At 49.3% G+C, this 18,642-nt stretch overlaps 5 non-coding genes across 5 annotated transcripts; 2 read left to right on the forward strand and 3 right to left on the reverse strand.

Annotated features, from left to right (window-relative positions):
- Positions 1-2,365: 2,365 nt before the first annotated feature.
- Positions 2,366-2,436, forward strand: TRNAG-CCC. The gene has a single exon. It is a non-coding gene; the product is annotated as a tRNA-Gly (tRNA).
- Positions 2,437-8,272: 5,836 nt separating this feature from the next.
- On the reverse strand, positions 8,273-8,344 carry TRNAE-UUC. Its single transcript has one exon. It is a non-coding gene; the product is annotated as a tRNA-Glu (tRNA).
- A 1,791-nt stretch (positions 8,345-10,135) lies between these two features.
- On the reverse strand, positions 10,136-10,207 carry TRNAH-GUG. Its single transcript has one exon. It is a non-coding gene; the product is annotated as a tRNA-His (tRNA).
- Positions 10,208-10,752: 545 nt separating this feature from the next.
- TRNAN-GUU lies at positions 10,753-10,826 on the forward strand. The gene has a single exon. It is a non-coding gene; the product is annotated as a tRNA-Asn (tRNA).
- A 4,726-nt stretch (positions 10,827-15,552) lies between these two features.
- TRNAV-CAC lies at positions 15,553-15,625 on the reverse strand. Its single transcript has one exon. It is a non-coding gene; the product is annotated as a tRNA-Val (tRNA).
- Between the last annotated feature and the right edge of the window lie 3,017 nt (positions 15,626-18,642).

Here is an 18,642-nt window from a genome sequence, read left to right on the forward strand (position 1 = left end):
TGTCTCTCCACATGGAGTTCATTCTTGTCCTTAATTTTACCAAGACCAGCAAACTAGGACCTAACTCCTTAGAAAGGTCAGAAGCCCCACAACCCAACTCTGCATTCAAGTGTCTCCCTTCCTTGAGCCCCTAAGGCCTCTCCTATAGCCACTTCTATCCTTCAGGAACTTCAGTTTTTGATCCCACTACATGTGCTATGTGGCCAAAGGATAGGACAGGAGAAAGGACAAGGGTAACAGTGGTTTTGGTTTTAAGTACAATTTCAAATCACAGAGGCCCACCAGGTACATCTGAGTCTTCAAAGACGTACTCTTGCCAAGTGATGACTGCATTGCAGGTCAACAAACACGTGCGATCAATTCAAGTCTCAAAGCCCTGCAAAATCCCTATTTAGGGTAGTTCCTTAAGGTCTTCTGTTCTGGAATTAACTAAGGAGGTATTGTTGCTATATTTCTCCCTGTACTGCCACTGCCACTTCTGGAAGCCGGAAGCCAGAACCCAGAACCAACCCGTTTTTTCTGTGCAGAAAGAAAAACTTAAAAGTGGAAGGCGTATGCGTTACCTAGGAATTGAACTTGGGTCTCCCACATTATTCTTGTGGAACAAGAATTCTAGCACTGAACCACCAAAGCTTCATGTTAGGTTGCATCCTAGGTCTTATCATAGTCTTCAAAGGACTTTGAAAAGAATTCTTAAAATAAATTTGTATAGATCTCTTTGGTAGACACATAGATCAAACAGAAAAGACACCCAGAGCAAAGTTTGCATAAGAAACTTAAATTATGCAACACTATAAAGTCAAGGTATGCAAATAAAAATCATCTCCTCACTTCAGATGCATTCTTTTGCTGCCCCATTTCTTAGTGCCTCCAAGCCCCCTTTCCTCCCAAATTTAATACCAACATGTTTTTCCCCTCAATAGACATTCAGGACCCAGTAACATTTTGGGAAGGTAGACTTCTGGGGATATACCTGAGTTAATCCAGAAGATCTGGGTGATAACTGAGCTTCTCTCATCCTACCTCTATTTTGTGTCCTGGAAAGAAGCCAAGGATCAATGGTCCTGGTTTTTTCTTGTATTTGAGAGAGACCTACGAAAGGATGAATACCTGAAAATTTCATTCGAAGATGTTCCATTTAACCGCACCTCCTTTGGCCACTCAAGGAGGCCATGCCATGGCAAAACAATTGGATTAGATCCAAGACAGATGCTAGAATGTTACTCTTCTATCCAATATAAACTGGTTTTTGTTTTTTTTTTGTCCTTTGCCTCTGACTGATATTCTGATATTTATATTTTCATATAAATGAAAATTTTATATTTATATTTCTGATATTCTGATATTTATACTTTAATGTTTGCATTCTAGCGAGAGAGGCTTCTTTGCACCTCTGTGGCTCCTGTACTTAAAACGTCATACTGATTCCTAGCCCCAACATGTGGGGGAGCTCTCCAGGTTCCTGTCTTAATTTCCCCAGGGAATTTCTCCAGAGAAAACTGGGGAATGAAATTCTCTACTTCAGTGTCATCAAAGGACATTTCAGCCATCCATGTTTTCCTAAAAATTAGCCTGCTCCTTATATGGCCAATACACCAAGGCCTGTGCTTCAGAGGTATCTCGGAGTCAACAAATGCTACAACTCAGTGCAGGCAGGAGTCCAATTTAGGAAATTAGGTTCTCCAAACAGTTAATCATTGGTCACAGGCTTACTAGTAATCTTGTCATAATTATGGTATATCACATACCTATTGAAATGCTTCGAACACTTTAAGAGGCAGATACACACTATTGTTAAAAGGATCAGAGACCGACATAATTATTGTAGACACAAAACCCCCCCAAAACAAAAATCCAGTTACAAAGTCCTAACTGCATTAACCGAAATGTGTTTCTTCCTTGGCTCTTCCAATTCATTCTTCCAATTCCAATCAGCATCTGCTGCTTCTTGCTTTCCCCGGTTAAAATTTTACTTGCTCTTAACTGGGAAGTTAGATACGTTCTCAGACTCTGTATAGGGCGGTTGGAGGTTGAGGGTTGACAAGGGGTCTGGATGAATTTCCCACGTTTTCCTGCCGGAGTCTGTTGTACAGTTGCTCACACCACAACTTTCTCAGAGTTGTGGTGTGAGCGGACGAAACAGTTTATTTTGCTATCTTGTTCGAATGTCCCCACTTGACGCTGTTGCCTGATGGAAACCTCCTTCCGAAGCCTTTGCTTCGAGTGCCTGTGGGTTTGCTAGGTCTGTCCTCCAAAGAAGACCGTGTAAACGTCTTCTGGAACGTTTCCGCTGCCCGGTGCCCCTCCCCACGGTTACCCTGGAACTTCTTTCTAGAGACCCACCGCGCGCACAGGCCTGCGTGCAGCATTGGTGGTTCAGTGGTAGAATTCTCGCCTCCCACGCGGGAGACCCGGGTTCGATTCCCGGCCAGTGCAGCCTACCTAGCTCCTCTTTTTCCCATCCGCAACCTCCTGTGCCCCCCCCACCGCGTGCAGACCTCAGAAGCTCACGAGGCCCCTCCTCCTCGCTTTCCCGGTGGCACAGGCCAGGTCCTGTGGTTTCCTGATTCTGGCCGCCAGGAGCAGGAAAATGAGACCCCGAATCCGCGGGCCATTTCCGAGCAGAAAGCAAGAAGGAGCCGATCTACACTGGGGCTGGGCCTGGGCCTGAGCGGAGTAGCCTTTGGCGTGCAGCGCGGCAACCACCTTGCTCGCGAGTTCTCACCTGTCCACCCCCCCCCCCCCCAAGTGTCTCCTCGGGGTCTGTGGTTTAGACTGCTTGGACTTAAGACCACAGTCTTTCCCCTGCAGGACCCACGGAACCCCAAAGGGCCACCAGGTCACTGAGGCCCGTGCTGGACCTGGGGTCGGCCGCTCGGCCATGGCCGTCTCACCCCGGAGCGAGGGCAGCGACGGGAAGGTCGCCGGAGGGGAGCCGCCGCGGGGCCCGGCAGACACCCCAATGGCCGGGGCGGCGTCCGCGGCCCGAGGAAGGCGCAGGCTGGTGGACGCCAGAGGAGCTGCGGCCAGAGGCTCCTCGCTCGCGCCGCCGCACCGCACATCCGCAACCGAGTCGGTTCGCGCGGCCGGTCGCCGCCGTCTGCGCTCCTCCCGCCGGCCCATCGCGGTTCCGGGGAAGGACGCCGCGTGCCGGGCGACGCGCCTCAACAGGTGTGGGCCGGAAGAAGAAGAGTATACTTATCGAAAGGGAAGGAGAACTAAAGACTCCGGGAACCGTGGACCCGGGTTTGTTCTCTAGCTCCTGGGCGCTCCTTGGGAAGGATTCCGATTAGAGGGTAGTAGGGACGTGACTGCGTTAGACGCTCCGGGTGACTAATTTTCCTCCGAAAATCTTCGGAGGATTTGCCTACCTAACAGCAGCTTAAAAGCGAAGATTAGGGACATTGGGGGAGGTTCCCCTCCTTTCCGCTTTAAAAAATAAACTAAACCACCACCACCACCACCACCACCACAAACTTGATTTAGGGGCGCCTGGGTGGCTCAGTCGGTTAAAGCCTCTGCCTTCCGCTCCTGTCCTGATCTGGGATCCTGGAATGGAGCCCCGGGCTGGGCTCCCTGTTCAGCCGGGAGTCCGCTTCTCCCTTTCCTTCTGCCCCTCCCCGCAGCTCATGCTCACAGGCACGCGCACGCGCGCGTTCTCTCTCTCTAATACACAGATAAAATCTTTAAAAATTTTTAAAAACAAACGTGACTGACTCAACCTCAAGAGTTTTGTGGCGGGGGTGGGAGGAAGGTGGGGGGGAGTGGGGAGGCTTGAGGGTGGGGGGTTGAAAAATTGTAACATACATAAGGTAAAATGCACAGAACACACCTGTGTAACCTACACACAGATGAAGAAGTAAAATATTATTAGCCCTTTAATCAACCACTCCCATGCTTTACCGGGTCATAACCTTCTACCTCACCCCCTACTCCCACTTATTAGTGGTGCTGTTGTCATTTTGCCTATCTGTAATATTCTCTCATCAGGGTTCCGATTTGAAGGCCCTTCTTGGTAATGAATTGGAGCACCGGTCCATGTTGGTTAGCCACGTGAATTTTCTCCTGTGTTCCCCCCCCCCAACTTTGGTGATTTTTCCTATAGGTCTTTTTCTTCTCCTTTTGCAAGAACTCATTAAGTATCTTTGATACCACTTGACTATGCTGACTGCAGATACATTCGCCTTAATTGTGCCTTGACTTCTTAACCCTTGATTCTGTGCTGCGATGAACAGAGATTCTTGAAGCAGGTGACTTAGTCAGCCTCTTCACTAAAAATTGGTCTTTTTGTCTTGTGTTTTCGATCCTTGCTTACCCTTGAGATCATGGGACTACCCCGATACATTAATACCAACTAAAATCATTCGTGGTTTCGTGTCACATTTTGGTGCCTAATCCACATGGAAATGATTCTGGTTATGGTGGAGGTAGGGATCATATTTCATCCCTCTCCTCCCCTCCTCCGGTCCCCCCCACCCACCCCGTACATGGGATTGAATTCTTATATGCTATAATCATTGAACATTTATAATGTTTTTAACACCTTTGGATTTCGAATCTTCAACATAGCCTGCTTTCTCTATTTGTGTATATACCAAAGAAACTCGATTCTCTTAATAGTTCCAGTAATTTATTTCGTATGTATAAATAATTGTAGTATTCTTTTTTCATTTTCACTTCTCCTACTTCTTCTTGCCTTTTCTCACTGGCTAAGATCTCCACCACAGTGGTGAAGAGAAGTGATGGCAGCGGGCCTCTTTGTCTGCTTCCTGACAGTTCCTGGCTGGTAAGGGTAGGGGGGGAAAGGTCAGTATTCTATCATCAACTATAACATGTGTTGAAGGGTTTTTGTTTGTCTGTTTTTTGGTCTGGAAGCTACCCTTCAGCAGATGAGGGCTGCTCTCTTCCTGAAAAATCATAAACTGGTAACGAATTTTTTCAAACACCTTTTCTGGGCTTTGGTGATTCCCATTTTCCTCCTATATAAGTTGTTAGTGTGACAAATTCATTTATTTTCTAATGATAATCAACCGCTTCCCCAGTGTAAGACCAATTTTGTCATGACACATTTTTAACGTATATTTTGTCTGATTCAGTCTTTTTTTTTCCGCAGCTGTGTATACTCAGCAGTAAGCGAGGCCTGTAATTTCTGTTTTTCCCATTGCCTTTTTGGGGTTTTTGGTTTCCACCCAAACTCATAAACCTAAGTTGGGGGATCCTGCCATCCTTTGATGCTTGTAGAATTTCTTTGCTTTTGGAGTCATTTCTTCTAAAGACCTTTTTTGGTCCTTGAGCTTTCTTGGCAGGAAGACTTCTGAATTCCAATTTTAAAAACAATTAATGCTTGTAGGACCAGTCCTCCTCCCCTCCCTGGCCAAATCATCATTGCAGTATACCTACATTTCCTCTAAAACTTTTAATTGGTTGGCATATGCATGTTTATGATACTCATTTATTGTTAACCTCATGTCTACCCATTGAGTAGCAGTGACTTCCATCTTCCCTCTTCCCAGTTTTATCAGAGCAGTCTTTTCAAAGAGCCAACCATTGACTTTTCGCTTTTGTATATTTACTTCTCATTTTCTTTTTTAATTTCATGTCTTTTCTAATTTTCAAATTCCTGCTTTTATATTTAATTTCTGGTCCCATATGCTTTTATTGTTCTTGTTATTTATTTTATTTTTTTTGGTAACTCTTTGAGATGAAGGTTTAGCTCATTAGGAATTAGCCCCAATTGCCATGATTCACATTTAAAAGGTGTGTATGGTCCTCTGAAGACTGGCTTCACCACACCTTGTGCAGTAGCTGCAGTCTTTTCAGTTTTGTTTCATTCAGAATTATGTCCTAATTTCCATCTTCATGTCTGCCCTGAGACAAGGATGGGTGGAAGCATCTCTAAAATTCCAGGTATCTGAGCTTTCGTCCTTCTGTCTTATTAACTGAATTCTAGATGCGAGTTGATTCTCTTGAGGTGCTACTGGAGGGTACCTGGATGGAGTGTTATTGGATGAGTATGTTCTCCTTTGACTATGCTCTCCTCTGGCAGGCTCTTGGTTGGAGTTTGTTACTGACTGGGAAACATACCCACCAAGTTGATGGCCCACGGTCTCCCAGACTACCCAGGCTATGTGTACTCAAGGGTAAATCCCCTAGAGGTCAAGCCCACCGCCACAATTTCTTCAGGGGCTTTTTATTTACTTTCTTTTAAAGATTTTATCTTCAAGTTATCTCTACGTCCAACGTGGGGCTGGGACTTACAAACCTGAGGATCAAGAGTGGCTGCTCTACCTGGTGAGCCAGCCAGGGCTGCTTGCCTGTGGGCCCACCTACTCAGTTTGTTTATTGTCAACGACCTCTTAAGCTTTCCTTTTCCTTAATCTGTTTGGAATGCCAAGGCCGCCTTGTCCAAAGAGCCCTGGGAGTAGAAGGGGCAGGACTAGATGGGATCACCCTTACCCGCCAGGGCTTAGGACCTTAGGGTCCCACCTTAATGTAGTGAGGACCTCCTATACGCCTTCTCAAGGGGGCCTGGGACTGACAATGTCCATTTTTCTGTGTTCCTAGCCCTCAAGGTCCACCCAGGAGCGGGAGGAGCTTTGATGCCTCTGTTTTTTTATTTTTCGCATGAACACCTGCAAATGTTAGTGGCAAGCTTGCCATCTACCTTTAGGCTCTTTTTTTTTTAAGGTACCAATCAAGATTAACAAAAAACAAACATACGACCACACACACACACAAGAAAGAAAAAAAGAAACCCAAAACCCACACACAAAAAGACCTTGTAATCAGAAATGAAATAGATGGTATTCTTCTCTTACTTTGGAAAACTCTACCTTCATCATTACCCAGATGGCAGGGATGAATTTACAATTCCTGGATTTCTTGGAGTGAAACACCACAGAAGGTTCCGGCGCGGCCTGCTGGAACCAGGCGGTGTTGTGCACCTCCAACCCCTCAACCATGCTTCCTCCACCGAAGGGTCTCCTAGAAAGCAGCCTCAGGGTGCCACACTGCGCACACGCACACGCCTAGGGTCTCGGCAAGAGCAAGAGTGAAGAAAAGAGTCTCGGGGACAAGGAGAGAGGAGAAGAGAGGAGAGGAGAAAGAAGCCAAAAAAGAAAAACAAAGGTGGGGGGGGGGAACCACCGCCAGAACAAAAGCACCCAGCAAGTAACGGACGGAAAATGCAGTCAAAACCCCACCATCAAGAAAATAGTATCTTTGCCCACAGCGGACCTCCACCGACCCCTACAGCCTTCCATTCCTCCCTGGTACACTCAGGGTCACCACCTTCTCCTCCACCCAGCCCTCGCCATTCTTCCAAACCGCTCCCGAAAGGAGTTCAAGAAACACTCGCCCCTCTCCCCTCGCACACCTGCCCCACGAGAACCCACGAGTTTGCCCCTGAGGCCGTCCGCCTTCGGCAGCAGCTCCACACTCACCGCCCCGCAGCCCCTGCGCGGCCTGGTCTCCACCCCGCACCCGCCGCCTCTGCAGCCTGGGTCCACAGCACCTCCCCCGGCCCTGGCTCGCTCTCTTCCGGCCTTACCCAGGACGTCACATGTACCTCAACAGGTCTTCAGCGCCAGGGTCCAAAGGAAAAAAGAAAACGGGCCCAGCGCCTGGTAGAGTCTACAGGTCTAAATGCAATAGCCCTTGGGAGAAACTGGGGGATTTGACTGGGGTATCATCGTTTTGGGATCCGGGTGTGGATTTCTACCCCCACCTTGGGCTTACGGAAGCAGTGAGTTTTCCGTTTAGTGCACCCTTCACTCGCTGCCTTTTGTTGGGTCAGCTAACATCACCTCCCTACGCCGCTTAATCTGCGAATGAGACAGCCTTCGGGGAGGACCCGCTCCCTTCAGCCCTCGCGGGTATCCGGTCCGAACCGCGTAGTACGCTTTCTCCGCGCGAACTGAGCTGAGGAACTGGGCCCACCGGCCCGCGTCTGGGGTACACACGAACACCGCGACGTGGCCTGGCCTCCAGAGCTGGGATCCAAAGCTCAGCCTGATGGGCGCCTCTGGGGCGGCCCCACGGGGATTTGAACCTCCGCCGCGTAGACATAAACACGAGTCCGCGGCTTAGTGGCCCTCTGCAGTCACTTCCGCGGGCGGCGGACCTGGACACAAGCAAGCCTGGCGCGCCCTGCCAAGGGGCCAGCCATCGTTTCCCCCGGGGCGCGGGAGAGGAAGAGTCGGTGCGGTGGGGGGAGCTCACCGCCGGCGCACAGCTGCAGGGCTAGAAAGGAAGATGCCTGGCGAAAAAGCAATTCCCTGACCGGGAATCGAACCCGGGCCGCGGCGGTGAAAGCGCCGAATCCTAGCCACTAGACCACCAGGGAGCACGCGAGAACCCTCTCTTCTACCGCCTTCCCACGGAAGTCCTGTCCCCCCGAGCCGTGGAAGGCCTTGAGCCTTCAGGGAGGTCCCCCGTCCTCCCCGGAGCCCTTTCATAAGGACGGTCCGTTCCCGCCCTCTCCAACACGAGGCCGCCAGGGCCCTGCCTGGCCCGGCGCGCGGCGCCCCGGTCGCCCCTCAGAGCCGCCCTGGTGACGCGCCTTCGCGAGGCGGTCGCGTGCGGACAGGCGGTGCCGCGAGGGCGCGGGAAGGGAGGCGCCCGGCGTGACACCCCGGGGTCCTCGACATCACCCGGTGGATTCCGGCGGACAGGCTCCGCAGCCGGGAACTGGACTCCGGATCTACTCCCCCTGCGACCTGCTGCCCCCGCAGCTCACCCTACGGGACTTGAAGACTTAACTCTGAGCCCCTACTGACCTTGCAATGTGCCAGCGGCATCAGGAGACACAAACAGATAAATGGACCGAGCCGAGAGACTTGAAACTGACCCACAGCTGACCTGGTGAATTCGTTTTCAACAGAAACAGTTCAACCGGGTAAGGAAATAGGTTCAATATCGGGGGCGGAAACAGCTTTACTGCTACCCAACACTACACACACAAATTAATGGGAGGTGCCTCGTAAAACATAAAAGTTGAAGGCATAAACCTTTTGGAGGTTACTTTGTGACTTGGTGGTAGGCAAAGATTTCCTAAACAAGAACCAGGGAAAATATATGTATTAAAAAAAAAAAAAAAAAAAAAGACAGGGCAAGTTAGACTTCATCAACTTTAACCGTATCTTCTCATTCAAAGACACCACCAAGACAGTGAAAACAGCATGCCACAGACAGGGAGAAAATGTTCACAAATCATATCTGACCAAAAAAGCAAGCAAGCAAGCAAACCCCCACACCTGTAGCTATAGGGTGCTGTGAGCGCCTCCAAACTGATAATTTAAAAAAAAAAAAAAAAAAATCAGGCGGCTCAAGTTTTTGAGATGGGTAAAAGCCATGAACAGATCCTTGGGAAAAGAAGATACACGAGGCCAACAAAGCACATAAAAGAGTGCTCAGTATTTTTAGCCGCTAGGGAAATGGATGTTAAAACCACATCGAGATAGCACTACTGGAGTGCTAAGGATAGGAAACAACCCATATATCCTGGCAAGGATGTGCAACAAGCACAACTCTCAGTGGTATCGCGATGAATAAATACCGTCGGGCGTGGAAGGGGCTGCCGACAGGCATTTTCAAACCCTTGAGGGTATGCCACGAGCAACTGGAGAGGCTGCTGAGATGACGCCAAGGAGGACTACAGCCAAGGACTGAAAAAGTTCCCCCGAGACAGAGATTCGCAGGAGCCAAGGTCTGAGGGGCTCAACAGGTCTGTGGAGGAGCTGTCACTTACCTGATGGGCACTTTTTTTCTGGTCTTTGAAGATCCTTAAGGTTTTTTGAGGACCACAGGGACGCCATTTCCCAGCAAGGACAGCCCACGAGGCTTCTCGCTGGACAGCTGGGGACTCCAGGACTAGTCCTCGTTTGGAGGCGCGCTGAAGAAAAGCCATTTGGTTGAGTTTCCTTACCCTCCGAGTCAGAGCGGAGAAGGTCCCCAGGTTAGCGGCGAGTGGAGTTTTCCTTTCCTTCGGGTGAATGAAGAACACCTCCTGGCGCCCAGTGGCCAGCGGAAAGGAAAGCAGGGCTCTCCGGCTCCCAGGTTCGAGGCGCTGGCGCCCCGAGGGTGGGGGTGTTTAAAGACAAAGTAAAAGGGACAGGTAGCAAGTGGCCGAGAGGAGTGCCGTGACTCGGATTCGAACCGAGGTTGCTGCGGCCACAACGCAGAGTACTAACCACTATACGATCACGGCGCGCCACCCTCCCGGCGGCAGGCCTCTCGGTCGCAATAGGACTTTTGACGCAAAGTCATTCCTGTGACTGCGCTGTTTTTTCTTCGGACAAACTGCAGGTACTGGTGCTGTGGTGTCTCTCCTACCCGCTCTCAGATCTTCCTTCCCTTCCTCCGAACCCTCCTACGCGATAAGGACAAAACCACCACCAAAACCGTTGTCCGGTCCCGCAATCCGGGTCCTGGGCAGTCTCGCCATCCCGTCCCCGCCTCCCCCGCTTTTCCTTGCCGCCTCTTGGCGTTTGCCCCCTTCTGAGCAGCCGCACCCCACCCTCTCTCCAGCTTCCCCGACACCGACCGCAGCCGAGTGGAGCAAGCCGAGCGCCAGCGGCGCCGAAGGTCGGGTGCCCGCGGAATCCACGGGGAGAAACGTCCGGGGAACCAATTGGCCTTCGGCTTTTCCAGGGAGGGGGCGGGCCATTCGCACCCGCCAGGAGGCGGGTGGCTCCCCCTGGCGTTGAGCGCGTGCTTGCTCTCTACCGGGATGTGGGCGGGGGCTTCCCGAAGGTCTCTGTGGCGCAATCGGTTAGCGCGTTCGGCTGTTAACCGAAAGGTTGGTGGTTCGAGCCCACCCAGGGACGCGGCAGTATTTTTAGAAGGTAGAAAGGGTGCTGTCGTTTGGCCTGTGCACAACAGGAGGACCGAGGCCAAGATTCGAAGGCCACCACGGACTCTGGAGGAGGAGAGCTCTGGAGGAAAACAGGTCGCTGGGAATCCGGAAGTCCTCGAACGAGTACAACCCTCCGAATGCCTTTTAACGAGGCAGAGAAGTTTCTGCCTGCGTGTGTTTGTGCCAGTGTTTATTGAATCCTTTCCTTATACTCCTTTAAGTTGATTCTAGGATAGTATGGTTAAAGTACTACTGTCGTCATCGTTCTTGTACTAGATGACTGGTAAAGTCCTTCTACAGGGTAAAGTCCTGGAAGAGCAACGGCTCTAACGTAGTGTTTCCGTGGTTTTTCTATGATCCACTCCTTTCCCTCCTTGGCTTATTAGCTGTAACTCTTCGTTTTGTTATTTCAGCGACTGCTTCAAGCTTTATAGCCGCATACATCTGTAACTTCCCAGCCTCCCCCTAAGGGATCCCCTACCTCTTCACGTTTCTTCCCTGTCCGTCTTTATGCTGTAGCCATCGTGCCGTTTACTTTTCGTGTTAGAAACTCCCAAACCCATCCTTATTACTTTGGTTTCATCTGTCTCGTGTTTTTAAAGAGATTTAAATAATAAAAGAATCTTACCTATTTTCCCATGCGGTTACCAATCTCTTGCCCTTCCGTCCCTTTGGCTAAACGCAGATTCCCATGTGGTACGTGTAGCGTTTCTTGTAGTGTGGGTCTGCTGGTGATGTAGTATGTCAACATTTCTGTGTCAGTGTCACCTTCATTTCTGAAAGCCTTTTTTGGAGGGGACATCCTCGTTGACTTTGAAGTTTGCTCCAGGGCGTTCTCACACTGCTTCCCACCAGAAAGCCCACATCATCTTCATCTTTGTGTTCTGTAGGTATCACGCCTTTCTCCTCTGGCCGCTTTGCAGATTTTTTGTTCTTTTCCCATGGATTTGAGCAATATAATTAGGACGTGACTGGATATGGGTTTCTTCATGTGTCTTGCGCTCATTCATCTCGTTCACTTGGCTCCTTGGGTTGGTGGGTTTATCATTTTTATTATGATGGGAAATTCTTCTGTTGTTGTTTCTTCAAAAATGGCTTCTTTCCCCCCATTCTTTTCAGGGACTCCAATCACTCACATCTTTTTCTCCCTCCCCCCGCCCCCATCACTCATATCTTTTAACGTTGCCCTACTGTTCACTGATAGCCCCTCACTTGCTGGAGCAGACATCGCATGTGTTTTTTTACACTCACCGATATCTCCTAAAGGTTGACTGCTCTCAACCTGTTCCGTCAGCCCCCCTATCTAATGCCTAAAAATGTGCAGCAGCACTATATTAAAAGTGTTTTGTGATTTATATCTTAATTAGAGATGCTCTAAGCTAAGCTGATACATTAAGTAACTCAACTTAATATCCTTGGAAGAACTTAAAAGATCACAATAGATCTTCAAATTGCAAATTGACCTGACACATAATGGAGAAATGCATGGTGGGATTGTATATGATACCAAAAATGGTCCCCCCCCCAACACAATTGTAAGAATAATTAAATCACTATGATTTTCAGAATTATAAGACTTAGTCTCCCTTAAAAAATATAATATGATGTATTTATCTTACTGAAACACACAATTTCATATTGTATAAACTCTTAAGTAGTACTGGAATTAAAGTGTGTTTGTTGGACTAGTAAAAGCAGTAAAGGAGATTGAGGCAGCTAAGGGTCACTAGGATTTTGAAGAGAAAATAAACCCAAGACTTGTATAAACTGGAATATCATCTACCAATATTTTCTACAGTATTAGAAAGACTAGAAGACAACATAAAGCAGTTTTTAGATCAAAATTATTAAAGCAGGGGCGCTTGGGTGGCTCAGTGGGTTAAGCCTCTGCCTTCGGCTCAGGTCCGGATCCCAGGACCCTGCATCGGGCTCTCTGCTCAGCAGGGAGCCTGCTTCCTCCTCTCTCTCTGCCTACTTGTGATCTCTGTCTGTCAAATAAATAAATAAAATCTTAAAAAAAATTATTAAAGCAGTCTGATGCACACAAGGAGTCCTCTTCAGAAATACCACATGATAGAAACATCTTCTATGCCATTATATATAAATTATTGAAATCCTTTAAAGTGTTTTAAAAGTACTCAAGATTTCACTTGATTTTTTTCTCTTGTAACTAGCACCGAGACCACTAATCTATAGTTAAACTGTTTTTGCTTTTGTTCTTGTTTTTGTTGTTATCCCTGAGTTACAGATTCAGCAAGAAGGGGAGTGGGATGGGCACCTGGCTGGCTCAGTTAGTAGCACATACATCTCTTGGTCTCAGGATTGTGAGTTCAGCTGACACACCTTGGGTGTAGTGATTACTTAAACAAAACATGCAAGGAAAGGAAGAAAGAGAGAGAAAGAAAGAAAGAGGGAAAGATAGAGGCGAAGGAAGGAAGCAAGGAAGGAGGAAGGAGGGAGGAAGGAAGGAAGGAAAGAGAAAAGGGTGGGGAAAGGAAGGAAGAAAACCCCATCAATAGCATCCTTGGGACACCCCCGCCCCCCCGCCCCTTGGGGTCCTGGAAATAGAAGCTCAGGCACTTCCCCACTTTGAGGAGAGGCACAGTTGGATACAAACCACAAGTTGCCTGTGTCTGTTTGGACTCAGACTGGAGCCAGGACCAGCTCGAGGCCAGGACAAAATAAGACTAAGAACCACGATCACAGGGCCACCACCTACCTGACAGCACCCACGCAGACAACTCTGGAAATCTCTTGAAAACTCTCCTGAAAACTCTCCCCTTCCTTTTGAAGAATTTTCCACCTGCTCCCCTCATCCTCTCCCCAGAGGAAAGGATTCTTCCCCATTTGTTGGGCCAGGACCCTTTCAGATCCCTGCAGGCCACAGAGAGCCAGGAGGGCAGGAGCTAAGGGGGAGCTGCACCTCCCGGAGGGGTCTGTCCTGGGGTGGGGGGTTCTAGGGCTCAGGCTGACCCTAGACCCTCTGCCCATCAAAGCCACCAGAAGGAGTCCAGAGGCAGGTGGTTGCGGGGCATGACACCCTAATCGTGTTCCTACAGGTGCAGGGCACAAGCTGGCCTGCACCTTCTGGGAGAGGCCATACCACTCAGTCTACCTGAAGCTTCTCCACAGCCCGAGGGCAACAGGTGTCTGGTTCCTGAAGGGACTAGAGGGGCCTCCTCCAGAGGACAAGCCCTCTCCTTAGCCTTGGAGGAGAGGTCCTGCAGAGGCTGGTTTTGAGGGACATTGCCCAAGGAAATGAGCGACGACAGTGGCCCAACCAATTATCTTGAGAGGTCTTCAAAGGGTGTCCAGACTGAATATATGGAGAGAGAGAGAGCGAGCGAAAGAGAGAGAGAGAGAGAGAGGTGTCAATGTGGGAAAATGCTAACTGGTGCACTGAGGTGAGGGATACAGGATGTTCCCACTCCTACAACTTGTTTTGCGTGTTTCAAAGTGTGTTTGTTTCTTTGTTTTAAAGGAGAGATCCAGTCAAATCGCAGGTTCTCTGTAGATGAAAACCCTTGAAGTGAGAGGTTAGGTTTCTGAGGGGGATGGAGGTGAGCTGCTGCCCTGGCTGCTCATCCCAGCTCTGTTCTCCCACCCAGGTGATTCCAAGGAAACTGAGTCTGGTCCTCTGGCTCTTAGGGACTCACGGCAGAGGCACCTTTGCACGTGCCCTTTGGTGCACAGCACATAGGGGAGGAAAAGGAAAATCCTAAGTAGGGAGACAGTGCTGAAAGGTCTCACTGACTGGGACTAGAACCTGACCAGTAGCCGTGAAAATCCAAATCGTATCCCACAGATCACCGGGAATCCACACAGGATCCCTGCTTTGGCCCTTGCAGATGAAAACCCTGAAAATAAAGTTAGATTTCCCAGATGGGCAGGGCAAAAATGGGGCGATTCCCAGCAGCCCACAGCTCCCAGCCCTTGCCCTGCTGCTCATCACCTCTCCCAGCCTCAGTAGTGCTTTGGCCTCTGAGGTCTGACCCCAAGCTAACTGGTCTGTGCTCCATTCTAGTCTGGCTTTACCCCTGTGTGTGGCAGAGCCAAGGCCATGCTCTCTTGGTGAGCCTCGGTTTCCTGATGAGTAAGGTGCGGGGGTGAGGAGCAGAGAGTCCCTCTATTGGTGACCTCCCAGCTAGCTCAAGGGCTGTCCTGATGATGGCACCTGAAGGGCTCCTCGGCGCCCAGCGCCCCCGTGGGCTCTTCGGGTGGAGCCTGAAACGCTGACTGACGAGTCCCAGGTGCAGTTCGTGTTCTTTGGTTCTGTGGGGGCAAATCCACCTGTTGCGCCAGCGGGCTGGGCTCGGGAAAGCCAAGTGTACGGCTCAGGGAGGACGTGGTCCGTTCTCCGAGCCCGGGTGCCTGTCCGCCTGTAGAGCGGACTGAGGCGCCAGAGGAGCAGGTTAGGGGGTTTCCGGATGTAGAGGAAACGTGAGTTGGGCTTTGTCCCCGGCGCCCCTCTCGGCCTGACTGACTGGTTGTGGCCGGCTCTCCACCGAGACCGGCAGCGGACGAACGAGGCCAGGTTGTCAGGTGCGGAGTAGGCTTTCAGGAAGCAAGGGAGCTGCAGCCTGGCTTCGAGTTTGTATCTCTGAAAGGAAAATGAGGCTGCGCACGCTGCCTTCCCTTGGCTCCAAACGTCCTCCTTTGCGTGTTGTCAACAATAGAACTTGGGGGCAAAAGGCCATTGTTTCCGCCCGGTTTCGAACCGGGGACCTTTCGCGTGTGAGGCGAACGTGATAACCACTACACTACGGAAACGAAACACGCTGCGGGCCTTCGTGCCGGAGCCTGAACAGCTTCCGTCCTGCCCCTACTGTTGTGCCCACCACCTTCTTTCCTAAGTGCAAAAAGCCCCTGAAAAGCCCTCGCGACCCTCCAGGCAAGGGGACCGCAGCCCCGCTGCGGCGCGGGTTTGGGATCCCGCGTCTTCCCCGCAGGAAGCGAAGACCCGGGGGCGCCGTCAGTCTGGCTTGGGGATCCGCATCAAACGCAGGGCTTCCAGATCCAGAACGACGCGCCCCGGTGCCGAAGGCGCCCCGCCGACTCTCCAGCTCCCGGGGGTGGGGGGTGGGGTGGGGGACGGGTCACGTGCGTCCGAGCCCCAGGCGCCCCCTCCACCTGGCCGGGGGTCACCCGCCCTCCGGGGCTGTCGGTGGCCCCTTTCGCTGCGGGGCCGTCGGTGCTCTCGCCTCGTGGCCGCTTCTCGGCGCCTGGAATCCCCCCAGGAACCGGAGGACGCGCTCTGCCCGGCCTCCCGCCTGCCCCGCCGTGCCTGCCCTGCGCGCTCTGCGCTCGCGGGCCCTTTCTCTCTGCGCTTCTCCGCGGTCCTCTCGCCAAACCGCAATCTCTTTGGTATCCTCTGGGCAAAAGAGGTCCCTCGGGTTCCTGACTGGGCTGCCTTAAAGCCACTGACAGGCCTGTGGCCATGACCATCGAACAGTGTCTAGTGAAATCCAGCCACGCAGGGATGAAAAGGAAGCGCAAGAAATGGTTTTATGTGGCCAAGAGTCAGAGTCATGACTGGGGAGGGAAGGGCTATTCCTACCTGGCGTTTAGGAATGACTCGTGTCTGGGCTGCCTTGGTGTCTCTCTGTGGCTTTGCAGCCAGACCCGAATAGGCTGGTGGTGACACTTGGTGTGACCAGAACCACCTTCACAGAGACCTTCAATTTGTCAGAGAGAGACAGACAGAGAGACAGAGAGAGAGAGAACGAACAAGCAGGAGCAACAGCCGCCAGAGGGAGAGGGAGAAGCAAGCTCCCCGCTGAGCAGGGAGCCTGAAGTGGGGCTCAATCCCAGGACTCTGGGATCATGACCCCAGCAGAAGGCAGACGAGACGCCTAAACTGCTGAGCCACCCTCACAGAGGCCTTAAGTACTGGGAGCAGAGCGGAGAGGAGAAGCCTAGAAAAATAGATTTTTCAAGTTGTTTTCTCTCTGTGTCCCCCATTCGAGTGTCTAGGCCCTTACTGTGTGGTATTGATTGCAGTCTACTTAAAGCACGACCACCTTCCTGATATTTGGCAGTTTCTCATAAAGTTAAAAAATATACCTACCCTGTTACCTGGTAATATTGCTATTAACTTCCTGAGAAAAATGAATGCTTACATCCAAAGGAAGCTTCTACACGAACATTGGTGCAATGTCATTTATACTAGGCCAACCTGGATAAAACTCACATGTATTTTCAGAATGGATTAGTACTGTGTAGTAAAAACATTCAAACTATGGATAAGGCAGTAACACAGATAACTCCCTCAAACAGTGTGTTCAGCAAAAGATGCCCACCATAAAGGCATGTTTGTACACCTGAAACATATGTATTCAAATGCACCTATCTGATACTCCTGTGTGCTCCCACTGCCAGGAAGTATCAGCAGAGAACAGGGCTTCCCTTTTTAAAATATTTTGCCAGGAAACTTCCTGAGCTGATGGAAGTACATTAGGCTGGCTGATACTCACAGAGGCTTATACCTTTATCACATTTTGCTGTCTACTTTCCATATGTATAACCTTAACATTAAACATAAAGTTAATTAACTTTATTTTTTAATTTTAATTAAAATTAAATTAAATTAAATTATTTTAATTAAAATTAAATTAAATTAAAAATAATTTTAATTATTCAGTTAATTAACTGAACGACAGATTAGACCACAGGACATAACAGATATAGCCAGAATATTCCACCCCAAAATAAAGTGAATTAGTTTTAAAACCTGAGAATTCTCAAAAATATTATTTTAGTTCTATTTAATATTAATTCAAGATTAAACTATATATTTGTTTCATATGTACACAAATAAGTTACTTTTTTCATGTAGTCTATAAAATCTATGCAAAAGACTGAATACATTAGCACCTTTAACATCTCCTAGACAATGTTAGAGCTCTGGAACATCTCAATTCCATTTACTCCCCCTCATTTTTGGGTGTTTGGCCTTACTTTCATTTCAACGTACATTTTGAATTCATAGACATTATTATTATTGTTTGGATAGTGATATTTATTTGACTTAGTCACATATTTAACCTATCCACCCCGTTGCTCTTCATTCCTACCTTCATTTTTCCATATTTTTCTTGTGCCCAGATAGCCTGAAGAGTTACCTTTTGCATTTCCTTTAGTTGGGGTAAACTGCTAATGTGGTAAGGTCTTCACTTCCTCTTGACAGATATCTGGCCAGGGATTAGCAGCACCTAGTAGGTTGGAAATGATCTTGCTCTAGCCCTTCCCTGAGGTCTCCTTTTTCATTGTTTTTGCTGGGAATTCAGCTTCCAATCTTCGGAGGATGTAATAGGAATTCACCACCCACTCCCCATCCAGGTGCTGCTATGATTGTTTTCATTTGTCTTTGGTGTTCACCTGATTTTCTTGTCCTTCTCTGGCTTGAAGTTCACTGATCTTCTTCCACATGTGGTTGGTCACAATTTTTCCTTAATCGTCCGTAATATCTTTCAATATGGTTTCCGCCCCATTTGCTGGCTCTTCCAGCCTCCAAGACTTTAATTACATGTGTGTTAGGCCTTCAGGACATGGCCCGTATCTCTATTACACTGCTTTCTCAATTTCTCTTCCTTTCAGCTCTCTATGCTTAAGTCTGGAGAGTTTCTTTCTACTTACATAGCTCCAGGATAATCATCTCTCTTCCAAACTGCTATGAAACTCAACTATTAACTTTTTAAAATGCCAACTATTATATATTTTATTTCTATAGTTTTTATCTGACTTTTAAAATGGATTCTGTTTCTCTGATGAAAATTTTTATCTTGTCA

The sequence above is a fragment of the Meles meles genome, chromosome 1 (assembly GCF_922984935.1).
Source record: "Meles meles chromosome 1, mMelMel3.1 paternal haplotype, whole genome shotgun sequence".
In the NCBI taxonomy this organism is placed as follows: Eukaryota; Metazoa; Chordata; class Mammalia; order Carnivora; family Mustelidae; genus Meles; species Meles meles.